This window comes from Pan paniscus, chromosome 1 (assembly GCF_029289425.2).
Source record: "Pan paniscus chromosome 1, NHGRI_mPanPan1-v2.0_pri, whole genome shotgun sequence".
Classification (NCBI taxonomy): domain Eukaryota; kingdom Metazoa; phylum Chordata; class Mammalia; order Primates; family Hominidae; genus Pan; species Pan paniscus.
Window position 1 is genome coordinate 159,569,040 of NC_073249.2, and position 25,261 is coordinate 159,594,300.

General features: G+C 40.6%; 1 protein-coding gene and 1 pseudogene across 2 annotated transcripts in view; both read right to left on the reverse strand.

The window, feature by feature from the left end:
• IL23R (interleukin 23 receptor) overlaps positions 1-25,261 on the reverse strand; it is a 166,076-nt gene that overhangs the window by 7,239 nt on the left and 133,576 nt on the right. The gene's annotated exons all lie outside the window — the stretch shown is intronic.
• On the reverse strand, positions 18,516-20,762 carry LOC100982015 (dnaJ homolog subfamily B member 6-like; annotated as a pseudogene).

A 25,261-nucleotide genomic window follows, 5' to 3' on the forward strand; every position in this document is an offset into this window, starting at 1 on the left:
TTTTGCAATTGGCTTATTTTACTTAGCATAACGTTTTCAAGGTTTATCTGTATTGTGGCATGTATCAGTACTTCATTCCTTTTTAGAGACGAACAACATTCCATTGTATTGCTTTTTGTTTATCCATTCATCAGCTGATAGACATTTTGATTATTCTACTGTTTTGGTGGAATGATGCTGCTGTGAATATTCATATACAAATTTTTGCATGGACATACATTTTCATTTCTCTCGAGTATATTCCTAGGAGTAAAATTGCTGGGTTAAATATTATGTTTAAGTTTTCAAGAAACTGCCGGACTGTTTTCCAAAATGGCTGCATCATTCTAAATTCCTACTATCAGTAGTGTATGAAGGTTCTGAGTTTTCCACAGCCTCACCAAAACCTGTTGTTATATCTTTCTGATTATAGCCATCCTAGTGAATGTGAAGCAGTATTTCTTTCCCTGTTTTATTTGCATGAGACCATTTTTTTACATATCATATTGACAAAGATAAAAACTTGAAAAAAAAAACACTGAGATGGAGAGAAAAATTGGGAGAAAACAGTACCTTAACCTACATTGCTGGTGGCCATGTACATTAGCGTAACCTCTATGGAGGGCTATTGTTTTAGCTATCAAAATTTTAACTGCACATAACCCTTGACTTAACAATTCCTCATCTAGCAATTTGAACTTAAAATATTCTTGCACTTGGAAATGTGGAAAATGATGTATGTCCAGGGATTTTTGCAATAGCATTGTTGGTACCAATTTCCATTTATATGGTGTTGGTTATATACAAGGAATATGATGCTTCACTTTAAAATAATGAAACAGCTTTATTTGTACTGATGTGAATTATCCCCAAGATATATTCACATGTGAAAAAAATGAAGTGCAGATGAATGTTCTACTATGCTGTCATTTTGTAAAACAATAAGAAAAAGATATTTGCCTATGTATGCCTAGGATATCTCTAAAAAAAAATGCAAAAGAAAAAAAGAGTGACTGCCCCAGAAAAGGAAACTGGATGGCTGGGAAAGATGGGAGGAGATTTTAAAGTTATATTTCTTTTTGTATCTTTGAATTTTGAGCTATATGTATGCTATACCTATTTTGTAAATAATGTTTACTTAAAATTTTTTATACACAAAATTCTGGCATTACTTATTATGTTAATTCTAACTTTGTTGTTTGTCATTATGATAAAAGAACTCTTTTGGTTACATTTTCTAATTGGGTGCTGCTGGAACCAAGGGACACTTTTTTTTTTGAGACAGAGTCTCGCTTTGTCGCCCAGGCTGGAGTGCAGTGGCACGATCTCAGCTTACTGCATCCTTGACCTTTTGGGCTCAGGTGATCCTCCCACCTCAGCCTCGTGAGTAACTGGGACTATAGGAATGCAACACCACTCCCAGCTAATTTTTTTGTATTTTTAGTAGAAACGGGATTTTGCTATGTTGCCCAGGCTGGTCTTGAACTCCTGAACTCAAGCAATTCGCCTGCTTCTGCCTCCCAGAGTGCTGGGATTATAAGCATGAGCCACCACGTTTGGCCCACTAGTGCTTTTTATATACTGATCTTGTTTTGGTAAACTTTATAACAATCTGTTATAACAGTTTATTTTATTGGTTATAATAGTTTATCTTGTATCTTTTAAATGCAAATGATTATATCACCTAAAAATAGTGAAACCTTTGTCTCTTCACTTCTAATTCTTCTTATTTCTTTTTATTGTCTTATTGTGTTGTTTTGGTGGAGTTTTCTTTTTCCCATTCTCACTAACAGGACAGCCCTGTGTGGTTCCCAGGGTTATGCAAGCTTTCCATCAAGCACAGGTCCAAGACTGATCACTTAACTCTCCTAAGCGGTATTAAAACTCCAGTCCTAAAGGCCTATAATTGTTTCTTTTACTCCTGTGAGCTGTTCTGTTTTCTCTCTCACTTGATGCCCTTACTTTGGGCCTCTTTTCATTTCTGGCACATGGGGTTGTTCTTTCTTGCTTTTTGCGTGGCTATATATTTTAAACAATTAAAAGACATGTTTAGATCATTGGGAAAAAAAAGAAAAAATAATAGGATTTCTATCTGTTTGGAGTTAGAGAGAGCTTCCTGTATCAGTCTAGTCTGCCATATTATTTTCATTATTTTCTGGATGTCTCTGCCTGATCATCCTCCCTTTTAATCCCCCTTACTGTCCTTATTTTTTTCCCCAGTCATTCAAAGGCAGGTACATTTGTCATTTGTCAGATTTTTTTTTTTTTTTTTTTTTTTTTTTTACCATCTTTGCTTCTCTCCATATTCTCTTTCCTTTGGTGTATCAGTATTCTACTGCTACGTCATGAATTGCTGTAAATGTAGGGCTTGGGACAATACATTATCATCTTATGGTTTTGGCAGCTCAGGAGTCTAGGCACAACTTAACTATGTTCTCTGTTTGGAGTCTCACAAGTCTGCAGTCACCATGTGGACCGGGGCTATGATAGCATCTGAGGTTTTTGTCCTCTTCCAAGTTCAACAGGGTTGTTGGCTGAATTCATTTCCTTGCATCTGATGAACTCTTGGTGGCTTGTTTCTTCAAGGCAAGCAGGAAGATTTCTTTGAACTCAGGGAGGGCTTCAGTCCGTCTTTTAAAGGGCTCGTCTGATTAGATGTGGTCTATCCTAGATAAGCTCCCTTTTGATTAACACAAAGGTAACTGATTAGGGACCTTAATTACAGCTGCAAAATACCTTCACTTTTGCCATATGAAGTAGCACAATTACAGGCGTGATATCCCTATCACCTATACCATGTTCCGTTGGTTAGAAACGGGTCACAGTTTCTACCCACACTCAAAGAGGAGGGCACTACATACGGGTGTGAATACAAGGGAAGGAGAATCATAAGCTATCTTAGAATTCTGCTTATCACATTTAGTAATCTCACACTTAGATCTGTTGAAATGCACTCCTTAGCAGGAAAGACTCTCAAATCACAATCCTAATTTCAGTTTCTTTTCCAGTGCTGTTTCAACTTAACAAACACCTCTGTCTCCAAACTCAAATGCAGTAAACCTTGAGAGTCAACATGAATTAATATATCTACAAATTCTCTCATGGAAAATGCTTGTTTCCGTCAATAATTTAAACTTATCCTTTAGAGTTTTGAGTTTCCTTTGCATATATCCACTTCATAAACTGATCTTTTTCACTTTGGTAGGACCAATATATAAATCAGTTGAGGTTTATTTGCTAGGCTCCCAGCTGGGCTACTAAGTGAGTTGCTGTTTTGTAGCAGTGCTTCAGGATTTGAATGTGCCTTGGCATCACTACAAATTACTACACATCGTGCACCTCAGATATCTCCAAAATAGTCAAATCTGTGAACACTATAGGGGCTTCTATTTAGGTTGGTGCAAAAGAAATTGCAGTTTTTCCATCACTTTTAATGCAAAAGCTACAGTTATTTTGTACCAACTTAATATATGATTAAAACCCAACTTTCCTCTACTCCTCTAACCCAGCTATTTTTCAAGATGTTCATAGGTCAGTTAATGGTATCACTACCTTGCAAACCATCTAGTCTCACAGTTTAAAGTGGTCTGTAAACTTGAGTTGAGGACATTTAAGAAAGGAATCTCCTCATTTAATATGCAAAAAGGCATATGTGCATTTTTTTTTCAGGAATGAATGTTTTTAACTTCCTTTAGATTTTCAAAAGGGTGTACAACTAAAGAATTTTGACTTGGAGTCAATTCTGTGTATTCCTCTCTCCTTCCTTTTACTTGATTGTTAAATCCTTTTAACTTTGCCACCTTGATATTCTATGTATTCCTATTGTCATTACTAGTATTTGATTTCATTGCCTTTGTATTATTCTTCTAATCATTCTTGCCAATTTAATCTTCCTCAAGCTCATATTTGAACATTTGTTTAACCAATCATTTAGTGTGCAGTGCTAATTGCTGAGAATATCAAGATGGGTAGAATTTAATGTCCTCAGTCTGTTCTCAATTTTGGGAGGAAAACAGATATAAAGATTTTTCTAAAAGCATGATATGTGCAAGAGTAAGTTACAAAATATACACACTGCTATGGCAATAATCCGAAGAGGATCTGACTCATTCCTAGGGAATCAAAAACAGAGTGGCACTGGATGTGACACTTGAGGTGGGTCCAGGAGGATGAATAGGAACTTTGCAGGCACAAAAGATTGTGGAAGGACCATTTATGGTGATGGAATAGTATGGTTAGAAGCAAGAAGTCAAAGTGCAGGTTGAGCTTGGGGAGGTTTGCATAATTCCTGTGAGACACAAAAATTCACGAGGTGTGAATGGCGGTAGAATAGGTCACCTCAAAATATGCCACTTTGGCATAAAGATTACTTTAAGCTCAAGGTACCTTAAAAAAAAAAACAGCAGGTGCAAGAAGGGTTTTCCTGGCAGAGGACAAAGGCAGAGAGGCATGTTACCTCCAGGGAAGATAGTTGTCCTTTGTCCTGGACTATAAAGAGAACTATTGAGGGACTGAAAACATTGAACTAATCCTCTTTTTAAGTCACTCTTGAAACAGAGAGGAGAATGACTTGGAGGAAGAAGAGAATGGGTACTCTGTGGATGGGGCAGAAAGATGCAGAGGGGGCCAGGCGTGGTGGCTGACACCTGTAATCCCAACACTTTGGGAGGCCAAGGAGGGTGGATTGCTTGAGGCCAGGAGTTCGAGATGAGGCTGGCCAACATGGTAAAACCCTGTCTCTACTAAAAATACAAAAATTAGCTGGGCGTGGTGGTCTGTGCCTGTAATCCCAGTTGTTGGGGAGGCTGAGGCAGGCAAATCACTTGAACATGGGAGGTGGAGGTTGCAGTGAGACGAGATCATATCACTGCACTCCAGTCTGGGCAACAGAGTGATACTCTATCTAAAAAAAAAAAAAAAAAAAAAAAAGATGCAGGGAGAGTAAGGTGGCACACTCCACAACTTCACAATAAGACTTGACCAAGCGATTGTGAAATGTCACAGAAAACAGGAAATAAAACTCTCATATGGAAGATGTCCTCCCTGTACCAGAAGGAAAGTAACATTGTTATCATCAAAGTCAGAAAGTTGAGATCAAAAGAATTCTGTACAAACAGATCTCATGAATATACATATATATATATATATATATATATATATATATTTTTTTTTTTTTTTTCCTGGTGGAGTTACCCAACCTTCATGGGTCATTTTCAGTCCTGCCTGGATTGAGCTGTTATAATTTCCCATTGACCTTAATCATAGGGCATAGTAATACCAAGAGACACCCTAATGGATCTCTTGTATTCCATGCATACTCTTTCTTACCTCTGTAATGGAATAATAGACTGATTTCATCTTGATAGTCTGGGTCAGTCACCCCAGCCAACACTGTAACTCCCTTCTTAGTCTGTTGACTTAAAGGTAGGAGGAGCCCAAAGTGTCCAGGTGGCAATCTTAACTTCCACTTTAATGAAATCATTGTTGTGTCTCCTGGTGGCAGCGTACCTCCCTCTGGAACTAAGACCTCTAGACCAGAAGAACATAATGTTGCAGGAACAGGAAGCAAAAAATTTGCTAGTGGATCACTAGGGGTGATGGTGAGGGGTGCCACTTCCACCCCTTGATTCCTGGACCTGTGAATCCTGGCTTTGGGAGAAACAGTAACATATTGGACACTGATTCAGAGCATACCCGGCCTTCTGGAGAACTTTGCCCCAGCCCTGCAAAGTATTGTCATCTAGTTGGCACTGTAATTGTGACTTCAATAGGCCATTCCACCATTATATCAATCCAGCTTCTTCAGGATGATGGGGAACATGGTAAGACCAGTGAATTTCATGAGCATGAGCCCACTGCCACACTTCTTTACCCCTAAAGTGAATCCCTTGGTCAGAGGCAATGCTGTGTGGAATACCATGATGGTGGATGAGGCATTCCATGAGTCCATGGATGGTAGTCTTGACAGAAGTATTGCATGCAGGATAGGCAAACCCATACCCAGAGTAAGTGTCTACCAGTGAGGACAAACCTCTGCCCTTTGCATGACGGAAGAGGTCCAATATAATCAACCTGCCACCAGGTAGCTGGCTGATCACCCCAAGAAATGGTGCCATATCGAGGGCTCAGTGTTGGTCTCTGCTGCTGGCAAATTGGGCACTCAGCAGTGGCCATAGCCAGGTTAGCTTTGGTGAGTGGAAGTCCATGTTGCTGAGCCCATGCGAAACCTCCATCCCTGCCACCATGGCCACTTTGTTCATGGGCCCATTGGGAGATGAAAGGGGTTGCTGGGGAAAGAGGCTGAGTGGTGTCCACAGAATGGGTCATCCTATCCACTTGATTATTAAACTCCTCCTCCACTGAGGTCACCCATTGGTGAGCATTCACACAGAATACAAATATCTTCACAGTTTTTGACCCCTCAGAGAGGTCCATCCACATACCTCTTCCCCAAATTTCTTTGTCACCAATTTTCCAATCATGCTTCTTTCAAGTTCCTGACCATCCAGCCAAACCATTGGCTATAGCCCATGAATCAGTATATAATTTCACATCTAGCCATTTCTCCTTCCATGTGAAGTGCACAAGCAGGTGCACTGCTCGAAGTTCTGCCCACTGGGAAGATTTTCCTTCACTGCCGTTCTTCATGGATGTCCTAGAAAGGGGCTATAGTGCTTCAGGTCCACTTTTGGGTGGTGCCTGCATATTGTGCAGAACCATCTGTGAACCAGGTCCTAGTCTTCTCTTCGTCTGTCAACTGATCATAGAGAACTCCCCATGAGGCCATCAGTGCAGGCTGGGGGAGAAAAGGCAGGGTGGCAGGAGTGGAGATCATGGACATTTGAGCCACTTCCTCATGTAACTTACTTGTGCCTTCAGGAACTGCTTGAGCCTGATCACGTGTATACCACTTCCATTTCATGATGGAATGCTACTGTGTGTGACCCACTTTATGGCTAGATGGGTCAGAAAGCACCCAGTTCATGACAGGCAGTTCAGGTCGCATGGTGACCTGATGACCCATAGTCAAACGTTCAGTTTCGGCCAAAGCCCATTAATTACCTGACCTCCATAAGCCCCTACTTTAACTGGAGGACCACAGTGACATTTTGGATCCCCTGGAATCAACATCAGCTCAGAGCCAGTGACAAGTAGTCTCTGATATGTCTGATCATTTCCCTTTCTCCAGTGCACAGTTACCCTGGTAAAAAGTCAGCTGTCTCCTTGGGGAAGGATGGGAGAAAAATTCACTGAATAAATTGTCGGTAATGTAGTGGGGTCCTTCTCCAAGGGGATGCGGCTCCCCTTCATTCAAGGGGTTCTAAGTCTGTAAACTGGCTCAAGTCTGGAAATTGATTGAGGGGCTGTGACTCTCTGTTTTTATAATTCAAATTAGTCTTTTGTCCATTTGACCTAAAAGTTTTCTGTTTGTGTACTTTAAGTAGGAATGCAGTAGGCTTCCTGTCAATTTCACTTCTAGGAACACCATGATTAATTAGCCAATGCCAGAGTTCTACATGAGTCAGACTATTCTGATTTCTGCTTTGCCTCTGCTGTCCATTACAGGAGCTACATCCACCTTGCCTTTGACAGTCGAGTGCTGCTACTTGGCCCCTGCCACCTTGTGATCTGATCATTCCCATTGTATTTAAATTTTGTAGTTCCCACTATTAGATCTGACATACAGAGAAGAGCGATTACAGGACTCTTCAAAGATGCAGGTGCCGCCCTTGCAAATCTATTTCACAAGGCATTAGTTAAGGGTATATCTTCTGGATCCTCCCAGCTGGGATGAAAGGTCTAAAGTGACTAATCCACTCCACTGTCCCAATCTCCCTAAGCCTTTGGATCCCTTCTTCTCCATTAAATCAAGAGAGATCAGGCATTTCCAGCTCGCTCACAGTGGGCCATATTTTAATCCATATTTCAGCTAACCAAGCAAATAAACTATTAGAACCTTTTTTTAACTCCCTGAGCTGCAACATTAGATGCAGAGTCCCTACTTAGTGGGCCCAAATCAATAAATTCAGCCTGATCCTACTCTATGTTCCTTCCAACATTATCTCATACCCTTAATATCCATTCCCATGCCTGTTCTCCAGATTGCTGTTTATATTAATTAGAAAACTCACAGTTTTTTTCAAGTGTAGTACACCTCCTCATGGGTCACACTCTCAACCTCACCTCTAGGGGCCCGCCAGGACTTTCATCTAGTTGTAAGTCTAGAAGCAAACAGAGGTGATGAGGGTGACTTCTGAGGAAAATCAGCATTACCTTGCCTGGCAACTGCCTCAGGGGAGGCCATCACTGTTGCCTCAGGCAGCACAGGGTTTATCTCCTCAGACAAAGGTGGAAAGGCTGATGGCAGTGTGGGTCCAGGGGGGGATGTTGCCACTACTGGGGATTGGGAAGCTGTTCCTTCTGGCAAAAAAGTTCATCAGAGTTTACAAACTCAGTGTCCTCAGCTTCATCAGGGTCCTCCCACACGTCCCCATTCCAAGTTGCAGGGTCCCATTCTTTTCCAATCAATGCCCTCTCTTTAACAGTAGACACCTGGTGAGGCTGTGCACGCATCTTTCACTGCAGGTCAGCCACTCACACAATAAGAGCGCGTGTCTGTTTTTCCACAATTTCAGCTCTTTCTCTACAGGAGACAAGACTCTCACTCAGGGAAATCTTAGCAGATTTGAGGCTCAGTATCTGCTTCTGAAGCCAGGAGACAGAATCCCCGATTTCATCATTTTCTTTAATCACTTTGTCCACTGAGTTTAGGAGCAACCAACCGGCTTCATTATGTTCCTTGGTTCTCCACATATGATCAAAGTTACTATGTATAGAGTCACTAAACTCCTTGCCTCTCATGAGCGGTGAATTAGGAGCATCAAATGCATTTATTTTGCAAAACTCTCTAAAGAGTTCATGCCAAGGACTATCAGTGTTATCTATACTATTGGAAGTACAGTCCCTAGCATTTTGGGGTCTCATCATATTAAGCAGCCAACTCCAGAAACCCCAAAACCAACTAAAGAACTCCATCCTTAATATTCTGTTCCTCTAGAACCATTCCTGGTACCAAAATCTGTATTAGTCAGGGTTCTTTTAGAGGGACAGAACTAATAGGATATGTTTATGTGTGTGCGTGTGATGTACACATACATATATATATGAGTTTATTAAGTATTAACTTACACTATCACAATGTCCCACAATAGGCTGTCTGCAAGCTGAGGAGCAAAGAGAGCCAGTCTGAGTCCCAAAACTGAAGAACTTGGAGTTTGACGTTTGAGGGCAGGTAGCGTCCAGCAGGGGAGAAAGATGTAGGCTGGGAGGCTAGGCCCATTGTCTCTTTTTCACATTTTTCTGCCTGCTTTATATTCGCTGGAAGCTAAGGCAAATTAAGGGTGGATCTGCCTTCCCCAGCCCATTGACTCAAATGTTAATATCTTTTGGCAACACCCTCACAGACACACCCAGGATTAATACTTTGTATCCTTTAATCCAATCAAGTTGACACTCAGTAGTAACCATCACACAAGGATTGGTGATGATGCTCTTTGTTCAGGCAGTACCAGGAGGCAACCAAGAGACAGACACCTGAGCACAACTCAACAGACCTGACAATAGAACCATCTCAGAAAGTCAGCTTCTAAGAAACCAATTCTAGTTATATATTTTCCCATCCAAACCTAATTGACAAGAGACCAGGGAAGACAGAATTTGAAGGACCAAGTCTTGGAAGAAAAAGAAAACCTAGATATGTGAGCCTGGTATTTGGACTCTCTTTCCCCTTAGAGGAACCCGACAAAGTGGCTGGTGGCTGAGGAGCTCCATGAGGTGTCCTGTGAGCTGTAGGGACAAAAAAAAAGTGGAGGAAAAAAAAGACAAAGCTAGAAAAGTTTCCCTGGTAGACACTTCAGGCATTCAGCGGGGATCCTGAAGGGCATCATCTCAGGAATAAATGTGAATGAGAACAGACTTCACAAGAACTGAGGCCTAGCTTTGGATTATTTTAATCCCAGATTGCATTAAGATGACCTACTTCTGGCCAAACTTGCTGCCAGAAGCAAATGTTAATCTTCAGTGGAGGAAGAGAACATTTTCCAAAGCCTCAAATTGCTCTTATAATTTTTCAGATACAAATGTTTAGAGGTGAGTTAAGAAATAATTAGGCCTACAAAAATAATATATAATTGACCCCTAACTGGAAAGAGCCATGGGAGATATAAATATTGGAATTTTTAAATGTGTATTTTAATGAGCATTTTAGTTCTCATAAAACTAAACAAATTAAATTAAGAAGTTAATGTTTAAGAAATTAAATAACAAAATGGAAAAGTTTGGCAGAGAAGTGAAAACTATAAAAATTAATCAAATGGAAATTCTAGGACTGAAAAAATACAATTACAAAGCAAGAACTGATGCAGCTGAAAAGAAAATAAGTACATTGGAATATAGGCCAGAACAAAATATGCAGACTGAAGCAGGGAAAGACAAAAAGATCTAAGAGACATATGAGACAGAATAAAAAGGTCTAGCATACATGTAACTGGATTGCACAGAGAGAAGAAAAAGAATATAGCAGAAGAAATACTTGAAGAGATGATCTCTGAGAGTTTTCCAAAATGACAAAAGTTATCAAGCCACAGATTTAAGAAAGATAAATATCAAGAAGTCCTAAGCAGAATTCATGATAATAAAACCATAGACTTAAAGACTTAATGTTATCAAAATACCAATTTTTCTGCGGAATAACTTATAGATCCAATGCAAGAGCAGAGAGGAAAATATGGTTTTTTTTTCAATCAATGGTGCTGGATCAATTAAATATATGTTTCGAAAAATATATATTGAACTCTTCCTTACACCATACATAAAAAGAAATTTCAGGTGGATCATATGTCTAAATATAAAATGTAAAACAAACAAAAGTTTTGAAGAGACATAGAGAATGTCTCACTACTTTGGAGGAAGCAAAGCGCTAGTCGTAAAGGGAAACATTGACAAATTGGACTATATTAAAATTAGGGACTTCAATTTATTGGAAGATATCATTAGAAGAATGGATGGAGATAGTTGTAACCCATGTAACCAACAGCAGAGGGCTTGAAGAAAAGGCTCGAGTCAAAGAGATATCAAGAGTTTCTATCAGCAGATAACTCAAAAGAAAAATGGACAAGAGACTTGAAGAGACACTCATACAAAAAAGATGTTATGAGCTGAATGGTATCCCCCCAGGTTCATATGTTGAAGCCCCAACTCCAGTACCTCAGAATGTGACTGCATTTGGAGATAGTGCCTTTAAAGAAGTAATTAAGTTAAAATGAGGTCAGGGGGTGGGCCCCAATTCAATATGACTGCTGTCCTTATAAAGGGAAGATTAGGACACACACAAATGGGGGAAGACCGTGTGAAGACACAGGGAGAACACAGTCCTCTACACGTCAAGGAGAGAGCCCTCAGAAGAAAGCAAACCTGCCAACACCTTAATCTTCTAGACTTCTAGCCTCCACAATTGTGAGAAAGTAAATTTCTGATGTTTGAGTCACCCAGTCGGTTGTACCTTGTTATGACAACCCTAGCACACGAATACAGCGGGTATTCAAAAGGTCAATAAATGCATGAGATGGTGCTCAACCTTATTAGTCATCTGGGAAATGCAAATTAAAACCACAATAGGATACCACTTCTCACCCACCAAAATGGCTAAAATTAAAACATCTGACAATGCCAGATATGTTAACTATTACTCTAATTGTCAACTCAGTTAATGTATATTTGAAGCGTTACTCCAGGCACCATACTAAAGAAATGGGCCACAAAGATAAACAAGACAGACACTGTCTCTACCCCTCCTTGAGCTTATAGTCCAGGAGGAAAGACAGACGACCAAACTAGTTAATGGAAATAATACATGCGAAGGGTTATGGTTGTGAAAGTGTAAAGGCCTTTGGAGACACAGAGCAAGAACATCTAGCCTAATATGGAGGCAAAGTCAGTGGCAATTAAGAATAAAAGGTCAGCATTTCATGGATCTCCTGACGAGAACTGGATTGAGATATATGGGCTCCACAAACAGGCGGATAACTAGTGCTCCTGCAGAAAGGTGGTTGGTTTTCAAATGTTCAACATTCATTCAAAGATGAGGCCAAATCTGTTTGGAGGAGAGCAGAGAAGGACCACAGGTTCTGCCTCTGCCTCTCCCCTACTGTTTACAGCAATCCTGTTCTGGTTCCAACTCAAACTCGTCAAAACATAAGGCTACAATCAAGGCTGGCTCCATGGGCATGTGAAGCTGCACACGCTCCAAGAGTAGAATAGCTCTGTGTTTGGTTAAATGCTTTGTTATCACTTTTTTTAAATTCTTAATAATTGTTGACTGATGGGCCCCACATTCTCGTTTTGCACTAGGACCCTCATATTAGGGGCCTAGTGCAAACTAACTACTGTGCTACTACGACTGCTACTACTACCGTAGTGACTTCAACTAACTACACTCGTAATACGTAGCAGATTAGTATGCACCTTGGGAGTCTGATCTGAAAAGGGCTGTTGGAAACGCAGCCTCTCTGGGCCTATTACAGAACAGCTGAATCAGAATCTGCATTTTATTTTTTATTTTATTTAATTAATTAATTAACTTATTTTTTTGAGACAGGGTCTCGCTCTGCCACCCAGGCTGGAGTGCAGCGGTGCGATCTAAGCTCACGGCAACCCCCACCTCCCAGGTTCAAGCGATTCTCCTGTCTCAGCCTACCTAGTAGCTGGGACTACAAGCGCACACCAACACGCTCGGCTAATTTTTTTATTTTTAGAAGACACAGGGTTTCACCATATTGGCAAGGCTGGTCTCAAACTCCTGAGCTCAAGTAATGTGCCCACCTTGGCATCCCAAAGTGCTAGGAAAAACCTGCATTTTAAAAGCTCCCCTGGCAATTTGAAGGCACATTCAAGTTTGAGAAGTGTTGACTGAGAATATCTCCTCCCCAATACGCGCAAGAGTGGAGCTAGTTCCCCATCACCTCTCTGGTGAGCATGTGACTTGACCTGGCCAATGAGAATACCATATTTCCTGGCAACAATGATTATTTAGTTCAGGGATAAGCATGACTCCAGTTATGCCAAACAATCTAAACATTGAAATTTGTATGGGAACTACTGAGCTGAGGCTGTCTTGTTTTTCCAGGACTGTAACAGTAAGGATGACCTGAGTCTGGAGGTATATGTGTAAGCCTAGAAATGATGCCAACATTGCAGAAAGACAAGACAAGAAATGGGGAGAAACAGTCTTGATGCTGAAGAGGTTAAGGATATAATGCTCCAAAATGCTCAGCTTGCACTTTATTTCTAGCTGAAAGCACTTGAGAAGCAGCAGCTTCAGAAAGCACCATCTGAACTGCCCTTTCTTACCTATAGCAAGCCATAAAAATTCCTGTGAGAAAGCTGCCTTCAAGCCAGGCGTGAAGGTGCACACCTGCTACTCAGGAGGCTGAGGCAGGAGGATTGCTTGAGCCCAGGAGTTCAAGGCTGCAGTGAGCTATGATCACACCACTCCACTCCAGCCTGAGTAACAAAGTGACACCTCATCTCTTAAAAAAAGAAAGGAAGGTGCAGGTATAAAAAAGAATGAGCTCATGTCCTTTGCAGGGACATGGATGAAGCTGGAAGCCATCATTCTCAGCAAACTAACACAAGAACAGAAAACCAAACACCGCATGTTCTCACTCAAAAGTGGGAGGTAAACAATGAGAACACATGGACATAGGGAGGGGAACATCCCCTGACAGGGGCCTGTCAGGGGGTGGAGGACAAGGGGAGGGAGAACATTAGGACAAATACCTAATGCATGTGGGGCTTAAAACCTAGATGATGGGTTGATAGGTGCAGCAAACCACCATGGCACGTGTATACCTATGCAACAAACCTGCACATTCTGCACATGTATCCCAGAACTTAAAGGAAAGAAAGAAAGAAAGAGAAAGAGAGAAAGAGAGAAAGAAAGAAAGAAAGAAAGAAAGAAAGGAAGAAAGAAGAAAGAAAGAAAGAAAGAGCTGCCTTGCCTGTTCCAGCATGAGAAGATAACCCTTATTAGCCATGACTGAGAAGTGATGCTGCAATGGATCCGAATAAATAAGCTTACTAAAATAATCCTCCTCTTTCACTAGCCTTACAGCCCTCCATATATCTCTTAGTGATTACCCTAGAATTTACTGCCCCTAGCCCAGACCCAGTCTTGTCATTTCTTCACAAAATGTATCATTCTTCGCCTGAAAGGTATAAAAGCTTTCTGCTTTGGCCATTTCTTTGGGTCTTCCCTCTCTTGTGAGGATCCCCATGTATATGTAAAATTAATAAAACCTGTATGCTTTTGTCCTATTAATCTATCTTGTATCAATTTGGTTGAGATGGAGCAGGGAACCCTTTTAGGGGCCTCCTGGGGACTTCCTTCAAACATGGAAATAAAGGAAAGTCTTGAGTTCCTTCAAGGGAAATTCCAGGCACCCAGCTAGCCTTGAGAAGTACATGAGCAACCTGATAAGCAAGAAGGTAATAACAGCTTAAAACAATAGCCAGGAAAGTTAAAGTCCCAAAATGTTTGGCTCCATGTAGAAACTAAAGATAACATCTCCGTCCCCAAGTTGTTTTTCAGAAACCTGGACCGCTACCCAATGGAAAATGTCATCTGCTGGCACATAGACCTCAGATAAGGGAACACTGAGGACTGAACTCTGATCACCATCCTTTGTCCTAAATTTCTTCCTGAGGGTCCTGAAGGAAGTCCTGCCCACAGGCCAGAGCTCAACATTTCTTCCTGCTAATGTCAAGTTTTTAGACAAAGCTTTGCTTCCCTAACAAATCACAAATCAGAGAATCTTTTTAAATCCACCTATGACCTGTGGGCCACTGCCACCCCGCACCCCAGTTTGAGAGGTCCTGCCTTTTTAGGTCAAATTAATATATAACCTCCATGTACTGATTTATGATTTTGCCTGTAACCTTTGAATTCCCATCTTTTTTTAAAAAATGTTATTTATTTATTTTTTTAATAGAGACACATTCTTGCCATGTTGCCCAGGCTGGTCTTGAACTCCTGGGGTCAGACAATCCTCCCACCTCAGCCTTCCAAAGTTCTGGGATTACAGGCATGAGCCACTGTGCCCAGCCTGCCTCCCCATCTTTAAAAACTCTTACCTATAAGCCATTAGGGAGTTCTGATCTTAAGCATAAGCTGCCAATTCTCCTTGCTTGGTGCCCTGCAATAAATGCCTCATTTTCTCCAGCTGCAAATCCTGATGTCAGTGTTTGGCTTTGCTGTGCCACCGAAGTTTGGTTCAGTAACAGCTCCTAGACCCAGCAGAAGATTTTACTTAAAAACAAAGATGGGCAAGGCACGGTGGCTCACGTCTGTAATCCCAGCACTTTGGGAGGCCGTGGCAGGCAGATCACTTGAAGTCAAGAATTCGAGAGCAGCCTGGCCAACATGGTAAAACCCTGTCTCCGCTAAAAATACAAAAATTAGCTGGGCGTAATGGTGTGTGCCTGTAATCCCAGCTACTCAGGAGGCTGAGGCAGGAGAATTGCTTGAACCCGGGAGATGGAGGAGAGCCGTGAGCCGAGATCGCGCCACTGCACTCTAGCCTGGGCAACAGAGCCAGAACTCATCTCAAAAAAACAAAACAAAACAATCAACAAAAACAAAAAATCAAAAACCCAAAACCCCAAAGATGGGTAGAGGGGGTCTTTAGGCTCCCTTACAATGCCATTGCCTGAGCTCCTGGATCAAGGTGTGCTTGAAGTTAAAAATCTATCCTTGGACCTTTTAGTTTCATTTAAGTTCATTGGAGTCAGGTTTTCTGTTTTTTGGTACTAAAAGAGCCCTGATGGATAAACGCCTTCTGTTCACAATTGCCTAAGATGACTCTCAGAGATAGAGAGATATGTTTTGCTGTAAGGGTGTGCACACATCAATAGATGAACTCCTTGCTCAAATTATCCAGTTTGGTTGTTAAGTTGCAGAAATTCACAGGATAATTACCAAATTTCCACTTTGTTTTGCTTTGGATACTAGTCCTTGATTAAAAATATTTTCTATTTGTATGTGTTTTTCTGCTGTTTTAATACATAGAATTCAATTGTAGGTACTCATGGAGGACCAATCGATTCCCATGTGTAATAACATGTTTCCTTCTGAAATGTAACTTTCCTAGGCCATTCACTGAGCCAACAATGCTAAGAATAAATATTCACATAAGGAATATATGCCTAAAAGTATAGCGCTAACAAAGTCCTCCCTCCCTCATATGTCCAGTTTCTCCTTTAATTGTAGCTTATGTGCCATTATCTCAAGGAAATGATTAACCAACCTTATCTTTAATACCACATCAGAGTCCTCTTTCCCTCAAAGCATTCCAAACCATGTTTTATTTCCCTCTAACTATACTGTAGGTAGCTCAATGCCCTGGGTAAAGAATTTTCTTAGCACGTGCTTGTTGAATTCTGTTTAATCTATACACACTCACAAGCAAGGTAAAGGCTATAAAGTATTTTAAGGTTACAAATCTAACTTAATTATAAATTAGCGCTGGAAGACACCAAGAGTCGTTAGCTGAACCCACCCTTACCATAGATCAATCTCTCACTCTCTCAAGAAGAAAAAACATAGATGTAACTACAGCCCACTCTACTCCTTCCTTCTTTCTCCCTTTCTGCCCAGAGGTAAGCTCTAAGGTGATGTTGGCATATATCAATCTGATGTATGTTTTTGTACTTTTATGATGTATGTTAGTGTCTGAAAATTTACATAAATTGAATCATATTTAATGTATTTTCAGTGTGCTTTTTTTCACTCGATGTTACATTTTTTAGTTTACCCACATGGATCAACGTGGCTGGCCCTAGGACACACCTGCACGTGAGCACACAGAACAATGAATACAGCCGTTCACTGCAGCACTGCTCGTAACAGGGAAGAAATAGAAACCACTCAGTTTAGAGGAATGAGTGTGCTATTTGTTTCTATAATGGAATGCCAATCCACAGTTAAAACAAATAACTTTTGTATTTTACAGAAGAGGGCGTGGTCCAGAGAAATTCTGTGAAATGACAAATGTCACTCAGATGGATAATGGGAAATCTGAACCCAAAACCAGGACTCCTGAGTCTAAGCCTAGCGGTCTTTCTAATGAACCTTATCTTTTGTAATAATAATTTAAACTTCCAGAAAAACTGTGAAAACAATACATACAAAGAATTCTCCTATACTTTTTACCAGATTAGCTATTTTTAACATTTTGCCACATTTTCTTTTCTTTTAAATAGAGACAAGGTCTTGCTATATTGAACAGGCTGGTCTTGAACTCCTGGATCGCTTGAGGCGATCCTCCCATCTTGGCCTCCCAAAGTGCTGGGATTACAGGCATGAGCCACCACGCCTGACCACATTTGTTTTATTCTCTCTCTCACTCTCTCTGTTTAGAGATATAATTTTTTCCTTAAACCATCCAAGAGAGAGGTTGCTTGAATATATAATGGCCCTTTTGCTGTAATATTTCACTGTTTTCATATTAATAAAAATGTTTTAAAATATCCATAGCAGAGATATCAAATGCAGAAAATTTCACATTGATACAGAATTTCTTTTTATAATCTATAATCCATATTAAAATTTTGTTGAATGCCTCAATAGTATCCCTGAGAGAGAATCTCCCATCACATTCACCCTCAGCATAGGAGTCAGTCCTGGATTATGTATTGTGTTCAGTGGTCAAACTTAGTTTTTATTTGTTTATTTATTTGCACCAAACACATTTGCATTTATTTTCTTTTTTAAAAAAGCAAATGACGGCTGGGCGCGGTGGCTCACGCCGGTAATCCCAGCACTTTGGGAGGCCGAGGCAGGTGGATCACGAGGTCAGGAGATCGAGACCATCCTGGCTAACACGGCGAAACCCCGTCTCTACTAAAAATACAAAAAATTAGCTGGGCGAGGTGGCGGGCGCCTGCAGTCCCAGCTACTCAGGAGGCTGAGGCAGGAGAATGGCGTGAACCCAGGGGACGGAGCCTGCAGTGAGCCTAGATCGCGCCACTGCACTCCAGCCTGGGCGACAGCGAGACTCCATCTCAGAAAAAAAAAAAAAGAGCAAATGACAAAGACCCACTTTACCTGCTTTGCTTTTTTAAACCTAAGCTTAACATCACATATTTAAACAATTGTCAAGACTTACTAAGTTGACAGGATTCAGGCTCAGCTAGAAAACACCCTTAATTTATATTAAACCAGAAATGTATTATCATTAATGCATTAATATCTTTTACTACTACATACTGAAAAACAAAATGAATTTAGTTCTGTAGAAGATTCGCCCTGGCAATGGTGACCTCACAGCAGGCCAACACTATGTGGCTCACATTTCAGACACAATGGAAAAGCAGATCCATGCTGGTGTCAGTGCACAGTCTTGTCCTACACTAAAGAGTCGAGGCTCACCTTGGAGTACATTTAATAAAAAGGCAAAAAGCATACAGACATTTACAATAATATACATATTTTTGAGACAGAGTCTTGCCCTGTCACCTAGGCTGGAGTGCAATGGTGTGATCTTGGCTCACTGCAACCTCCACCTCCTGGGTTCAAGCAATTCTTCTGCCTCAGCCTCCCAAGTAGCCAGGATTATAGGTGCCTGCCACCACACCTGGCTACTTTTCTGTATTTTTAGTAGAGATGGAGTTTCACCATGTTGGCCAGGCTGGTTTTGAACTCCTGACCTCACTTGATCCGCCCGCCTCAGCCTCCCAAAGTGCTGGGATTACAGGTGTAAGCCACTGCACCTGGCCTACAATAATTTTAAAGACAAAAAAAAAAAATGGTCCTATTATGGGTCCCAACAATAAACTCAAAAGCCTATGACAAATAGAGGTTCCGATTAGCCGTTTATAAATACTTTAGGTGTTATTATTCTGAAAGGCAAGTTCCCTTGAAATCTACAAAAAAAAAGTTTCTGTTAATCCTCAGATGGTTCTTGTTATAGTTTAACATTTCTGTGAAGTGGGTGCCTTGAATTACTTGTTATCCAAGTGCAGCAGCTGCTCCTTAACACTTATTGTTAAAGACATTAACTGGCTGTCTTCTTCAACTTCTACTCTTTCTTGACCATTCTTGATAATTCTCTTTATCGTGATTTTTCTGCCATTAACCTTTTTAGTAGAAGTGTTATCGATTTGAAGTTGCCCATCCCACTACCAACATATGATGTGGAAGAAAATGAAGTGAGTCCCCCGTGACCTAGTGACCCAAATGAAGTATTAATAAATCCTATATCAAAAGAAGAAAATCCACTTCTAAAAGATGGAAATTCACTGAATGTGGAGAAAAACTACCCCGACCCTTGGTTTCTGCTTCCACGAGGACCCCTTTGATTCTGAAACAAGTCCTCAAAAGAGTTCTTCAAAGAAGTCAAATGAAAATGGGTCCCTTCCACCAAAAAATTCCCTGAAGACATCATCTGGGTTATAGAATGTGAAGTCAAACTCAAAAGGACTGTCAAAATGACTTCCACCTCCTCCTCCACCATTTAATCCTTCTTTGCCATATTTGTCATAGATGTCCCGTTTTTTAGCATCTGACAACACCTCACACACCTCAGCTACTTGTTTGAATTTTCTCTCTGCTTTTTATTCTCAGGATTTTCATCTGGGTGCCACTTCAGTGCCAGTTTCTGGTGTGCCTTTTTAATATCCTCGGATGAGGCCTCTCTCCACACTCCTAGAATTTCATAGTAATCCACCATGATTTTGTTTGTTTGTTTGAGACAGAGTCTCGTTCTGTCACCCAGGCTGGAGTGCAGTAGCACCATCTTGGCTCACTGCGACCTCGCTTCTGGGGTTCAAGACATTCTCCTGTCTCAGCCTCCTGAGTAGCTGGGATTACAGGCCTGTGTCACTATGCCCAGCTAATTTTTATATTTTTGGTAGAGACGGGGTTTCAGCACGTTGGCCAGGCTGGTCTTGAACTCCTGACCTCAGGTGTACCACTTGCCTCGACCTCCCAAAATGCTGGGATTATAGGCATGAGCCGCCGTGCCCAGCCTAACCCATCATGCTTTAAGAGATTGCTGGAACAGGTCTGAGAATGGAGGCGGCTGACGGCAGGCGGGAGACAGGGGCAGCGGCCAGGATCTCCTCCTGGCTCTGGCACTGCTGCGCTGGTGGTGGTGACTACTTGCGCTTTCCTCTCAAGCCTAGTTTTTTTTATTTTTTAAATTTTACTTTAAGTTCTGGGATACATGTGTAGAACGTGCAGGTTTGTTACATAGGTATACATGTGCCATAGTGGTTTGCAGCACCTATCAACCTATGATCTCCCTCCCCTTGCCCCTGACCCCCTGACAGGGCTCGGTGTGTGGTGTTCCCATTCCTGTGTCCATGTGTTCTCATTGTTCCACTCCCACTTATAAGTGAGAACACGCAGTGTTTGGTTTTCTGTTCCTGCATTAGCTTGCTGAGAATGATGGCTTCTGGCTTCATCCATGTCCCTGCAAAGGACATTAGCTCGTTCTTTTTAATGGCTGCATGGTATTGCATGGTGTATATGTGCCACATTTTCTTTATCCGGTCTATTATTGATGGGTATTTGTGTTGGTTCCAAGTCTTTGCTATTGTAAATAGGGTTGCAATAAACATACATGTGCATGTGTCTTTATAGTAGAATGATTTATAATCCTTTAGGTATATACCCAGTAATCAGATTGCTGGGTCAAATGGTATTTCTGGTTCTAGATCCTTGAGGAATTGCCACACTGTCTTCCACAATGGTTGAACTAGTTTACACTCCCACCAACAGTGTAAAAGCATTCCTATTTCTCCACTGCCTCACCAGCATCTCTTGTTTCCTGACTTTTTAATGATCACCATTCTAACTGGCATGAGATGGTATCTCACTGTGGTTTTGATTTGCATTTCTCTAATGACCAGTGATGATAAGCTTCTTTTCATATGTTTGTTGGCTGCATAAATGTCTTCTTTTGAGAAGTGTCTGTTGATATCCTTCACCCACTTTTTGATGGGGTTGTTTTTTTCTTGTAAATTTGTTTAAGTTCCTTGTAGATTCTGGATATTAGATCTTTGTCAGATGGGTAGCTTGCAAAAATTTTCTCCCATTCTGTAGGTTGCCTGTTCACTCTGATGATAGTGTCTTTTGCTATGCAGAAGCTCTTTAGTTTGATTAGATTCCATTTGTCAATGTGGGCTTTTGTTGCCATTGCTTTTGGTGTTTTCATCATGAAGTCTTTGCACAGGCCTATGTCCTGAATGATATTGCCTAGGTTTTCTTCTGGGGTTTTTATGCTTTTGAGTTTTACATTTAAGTCTTTAATCCGTCTTGAGTTAATTTTTGTATAAGGTTTAAGGAAGGGATCCAGTTTCAGTTTTCTGCATATGGCTAGCCAGTTTTCCCAGCATCATTTATTAAACAGGGAGTCCTTTCCCCATTGCTCCTTTCCCCATTGCTTTTTTTGTCAGGTTTGTCAAAGATCAGATGATTGTAGATGTGTGGTGTTATTTCTGAGGTCTCTGTTCTGTTCCGTTGGTCTATGTATCTGTTTTGGTATCAGTACCATGCTGTTTTGGTTACTGTAGCCTTGTAGTTTTGGTATCAGTACCATGCTGTTTTGGTTACTGTAGCCTTGTAGTATAGTTTGAAGTCAGGTAGCATGATGGCTCCAGCTTTGTTCTTTTTGCTTATGATTGTCTTGGCTATTCAGGCTCTTTTTTGGTTCCATATGAAATTTAAAGTAACTTTTTCTAATTCTGTGAAGAAAGTCACTGGTAGCTTGATGGGAATAGCATTGAATCTATAAATTACTTTGGGCAGTATGGCCATTTTCACGATATTGATTCTTCCTATCCATGAGCATGGAATGTTTTTCCATTTGTTTGTGTCCTCTCTGATTTCCCTGAGCAGTGGCTTGTAGTTCTTGAAGAGGTCCTTCATGTCCCTTGTAAATCGTATTCCCACGTATTTTATCGTCTTTGTAGCAATTGTGAATGGGAGTTCACTCATGATTTCGCTCTCTGCTTGTCTATCATTGGTGTATAGGAATGCTTGTGATTTTTGCACATTGATTTTGTATCCTGAGAGTTTGCTGAAGTTGCTTATCAGTGTAAAGAATTTTTGGACTGAGATGATGGGGTTTTCTAAATATACAATCATGTCGTCTGCAATCAGAGACAAGTTGACTTCCTTTCTTCCTATTTGAATACCCTTTATTTCTTTCTCTTGCCTGATTGCCCTGGCCAGAACTTCCAATACTATGTTTAATAGGAGTGGAGAGAGAGGGCATCCTTGTCTTGTGCCGGTTTAAAGGGAATGATTCCAGCTTTTGCCCATTCGTTATGATATTGGCTATGGGTTTGTCATAAATAGCTCTTATCATCTTCTCAAGCCTAGTTTTTAAACAATTTATTACTGCTGAATCTCAGCATGTTTCACAGATATGTCTTTCATAATTCCTCTATTACACACACCTGCTGATCTTAATATTCTCTTGAGTACAACTGCTATATTCTTGGTATTGTACACGTTATTTCTTACTACCAAGAAGAAGCCTCTAGTCTTTCATGACAATTTAAAGACACAAGCTAAATACCAGTCCCCATCCCTTGAGGAATTCATAGTACAGCACAGACACATGGGGTGTGAGTGAGGTGAATACATTCAAAACCAGCTCCACCACTTATGACCTAAGTGGTGCTGGGCAAGAAAAAGCATCTCTCTGACTCAGTTTCCTCAGTGTAAAATGGTGATAATAATATCTACCTCACAGCTTGTTTGGAAGATTAAGTTAAATAATGTGTGGGAAGAGCCCAATATGAATTCATTGCAGATACATTTTCTTTGTGCACTGAGATTTAGTTTCTGTCAAGTTTGTGTGTTCGTGGTTATGACACCCCTAAAGGCTATTCACAGCAGGAGATGTGGGAGCTGACACTTAAGTCATTTCTTCCCCAGTTTATGACAAGGTTACCTGGTTTCCACTCAAACACAGATAAAGGTGCTTTCTCTTTTACATGCTACACCACATCAAACTTAGTATCGTGCAAAAGAGTTTTGCTTACACAGTCATAGAAAAGGAAATTTGCATCAGTTTGCTTGAACATTTTGGTTAGCCATACTTTACTCACATTCTGAAACTCAGTCATGTAATTCAGAGGGGTTTTTCTCTTCTTAGATGATTTGCAGTATATTTATCCAGGAATAATTGCTGAGATGCAAAGATGACAATTATAAGCATTTATACAAGTAAAAGTATTAGAATTTTAGTTCTATTTTAGACTTCCAAATAGGATGCACAATGAGTTGATAAGGCAATCCGGTGGTTCTTCACAGGTTTCTAATATTTAGGGTGTTTTCTTCAAGCTGAATTGCATTTATTGCCAATTCTTCCATCTGCCATTGCAAAGAGGGTGATGTAGGGAGGAATTGTCAGGATAGCAAGAGGTTTAACTCCAGTAACAATTTACTGAAAACAACATCAAATATTTATTTCCACTGTAGTACCTACCCAATTTCAGATAATTTAGCATACAAGATAAAACAAACACCATTAGTTGTTGCTAATCATTATTAAAAGAAAATAATGTGAGTTCTAAGAGCCTAAAAATACAAAGCTTTTTTTCTTTTCTTTTTCTTTTTTCTTTTTTTAATTTTGGAGAGTTGTATTAGCTAGGGCTCTCAATTGAAAATAGTAGAAGCCCAACTCTAAGTAGCTAAGGAAGAAAGAAGGCTGTATTATAAAGTTTCTCATGGGTCATGAGTCATGAATATGATTGAACATTATTAACAATTAGAGCAAGGGATTCTAATGCATTCAGGGTTCTCATTTCATCTCTCCTCTGTCCTTTTCTGTGGATCTGTTTATTATTCTTCTTATTCTGCGTCTATGGGCCATCTTCCTTTCATTCTGGCCACATGGTGAAAAACAAGACTGACAGCTTCTGAACTTGCCACCTAACACTCTGTCACTGGAAGGAGTCTGTCTCTTTCACAGGCCTAATTGCACAATTCCTAGGGAAAGCCTTTGATTGGCCCAGCTTGGATCAGGTGTATACTTCACACCAATCAACTGCTGCTAGCTAATCAGAGTGATACTGAAGCAACATGTGGATAGGAGGAAAAGAGCAGGTCCTAGAAGAGGAAAACTGGCAAGACAATAGATGACCACTGTTACGGACAGAATTGTGTCCCCCAAAATTCATATGTTGAAGCCTTAAGTCCCAATGTGACTGTATTTGGTGATAGGGCCTTAAGGGAAGTAACTAAGATTAAGTGAGGTTATAAGGATGGGGACCTAATTCGATAGGATCAATGTCCTTATACAAAGAGAATGAGACAGCAGAAATATTTCTCTCTCCTTCTCTCTGCATGAGCCTAAGGGAAGGCTATATGACATGGTAAAGAAGATGGTCATCCACAAGCCAGAAAGAGAGGTCTCACCAGACACCAACCCTGCCAGCACCTTAATCTTAAATTCTTAGCCTCCAAAACTGTGAGAAAATAAATTTCTATTGTTTAAGACAACCAGTCTGTGGTGTTTTGTTATGGCAGCCTGAGCAGACTACTATAACCACCATAGGCGTGTACTCCATCCATTGTCTGAAAAAATAATTTCTGATTACATATTACATCCATTAGGATCAATTCAAATACAAATAGCAGAATCTGTAAGAACAGTGATATTAGAACATTACTCTCAGGTAAAAGAAGTTAAGGAAAGTGATCCAAGGCAGCTCCTCAAAATCATCGGAGATGTGGGCTTTTCTGTCTTCTGCTCACCATACTCAGCACACAACTTCTATCTTCCAGGTTACCTTATTGTCTCAGATAGGAGCTGGAGCTCTAGATGTCATGCTCGCTTCCCAGTCAGCAGGAAGGAGGAAGAGGGAGGAAAATATTCTCCATTTGTCTGTCCCCGCTCTTTAATAAGACAGCTTGGAAATCCCTCTAACAGTTTCTGTGTATATCTCATTGGACAGAATTCAGTTACATGACCACACCTAGCTGCAAGGGAGGCTAGAAATGTATCTTTTCACTGAGAGAACTGCTATCATCAATGACATAGGGGTTCTGTTAGGAAGTAAGAATTTGAGAACGGAAGTTGAACAGACAATTAGCAGGCTCTGCCACAGTTACTATGAGCCAGACACTGTGGTAAATGCTGTATTAGTCCATTTTCACGCTGCTGATAAAGACATACCCAAGACTGGGCAATTTACAAAAGAAAGAGATTTA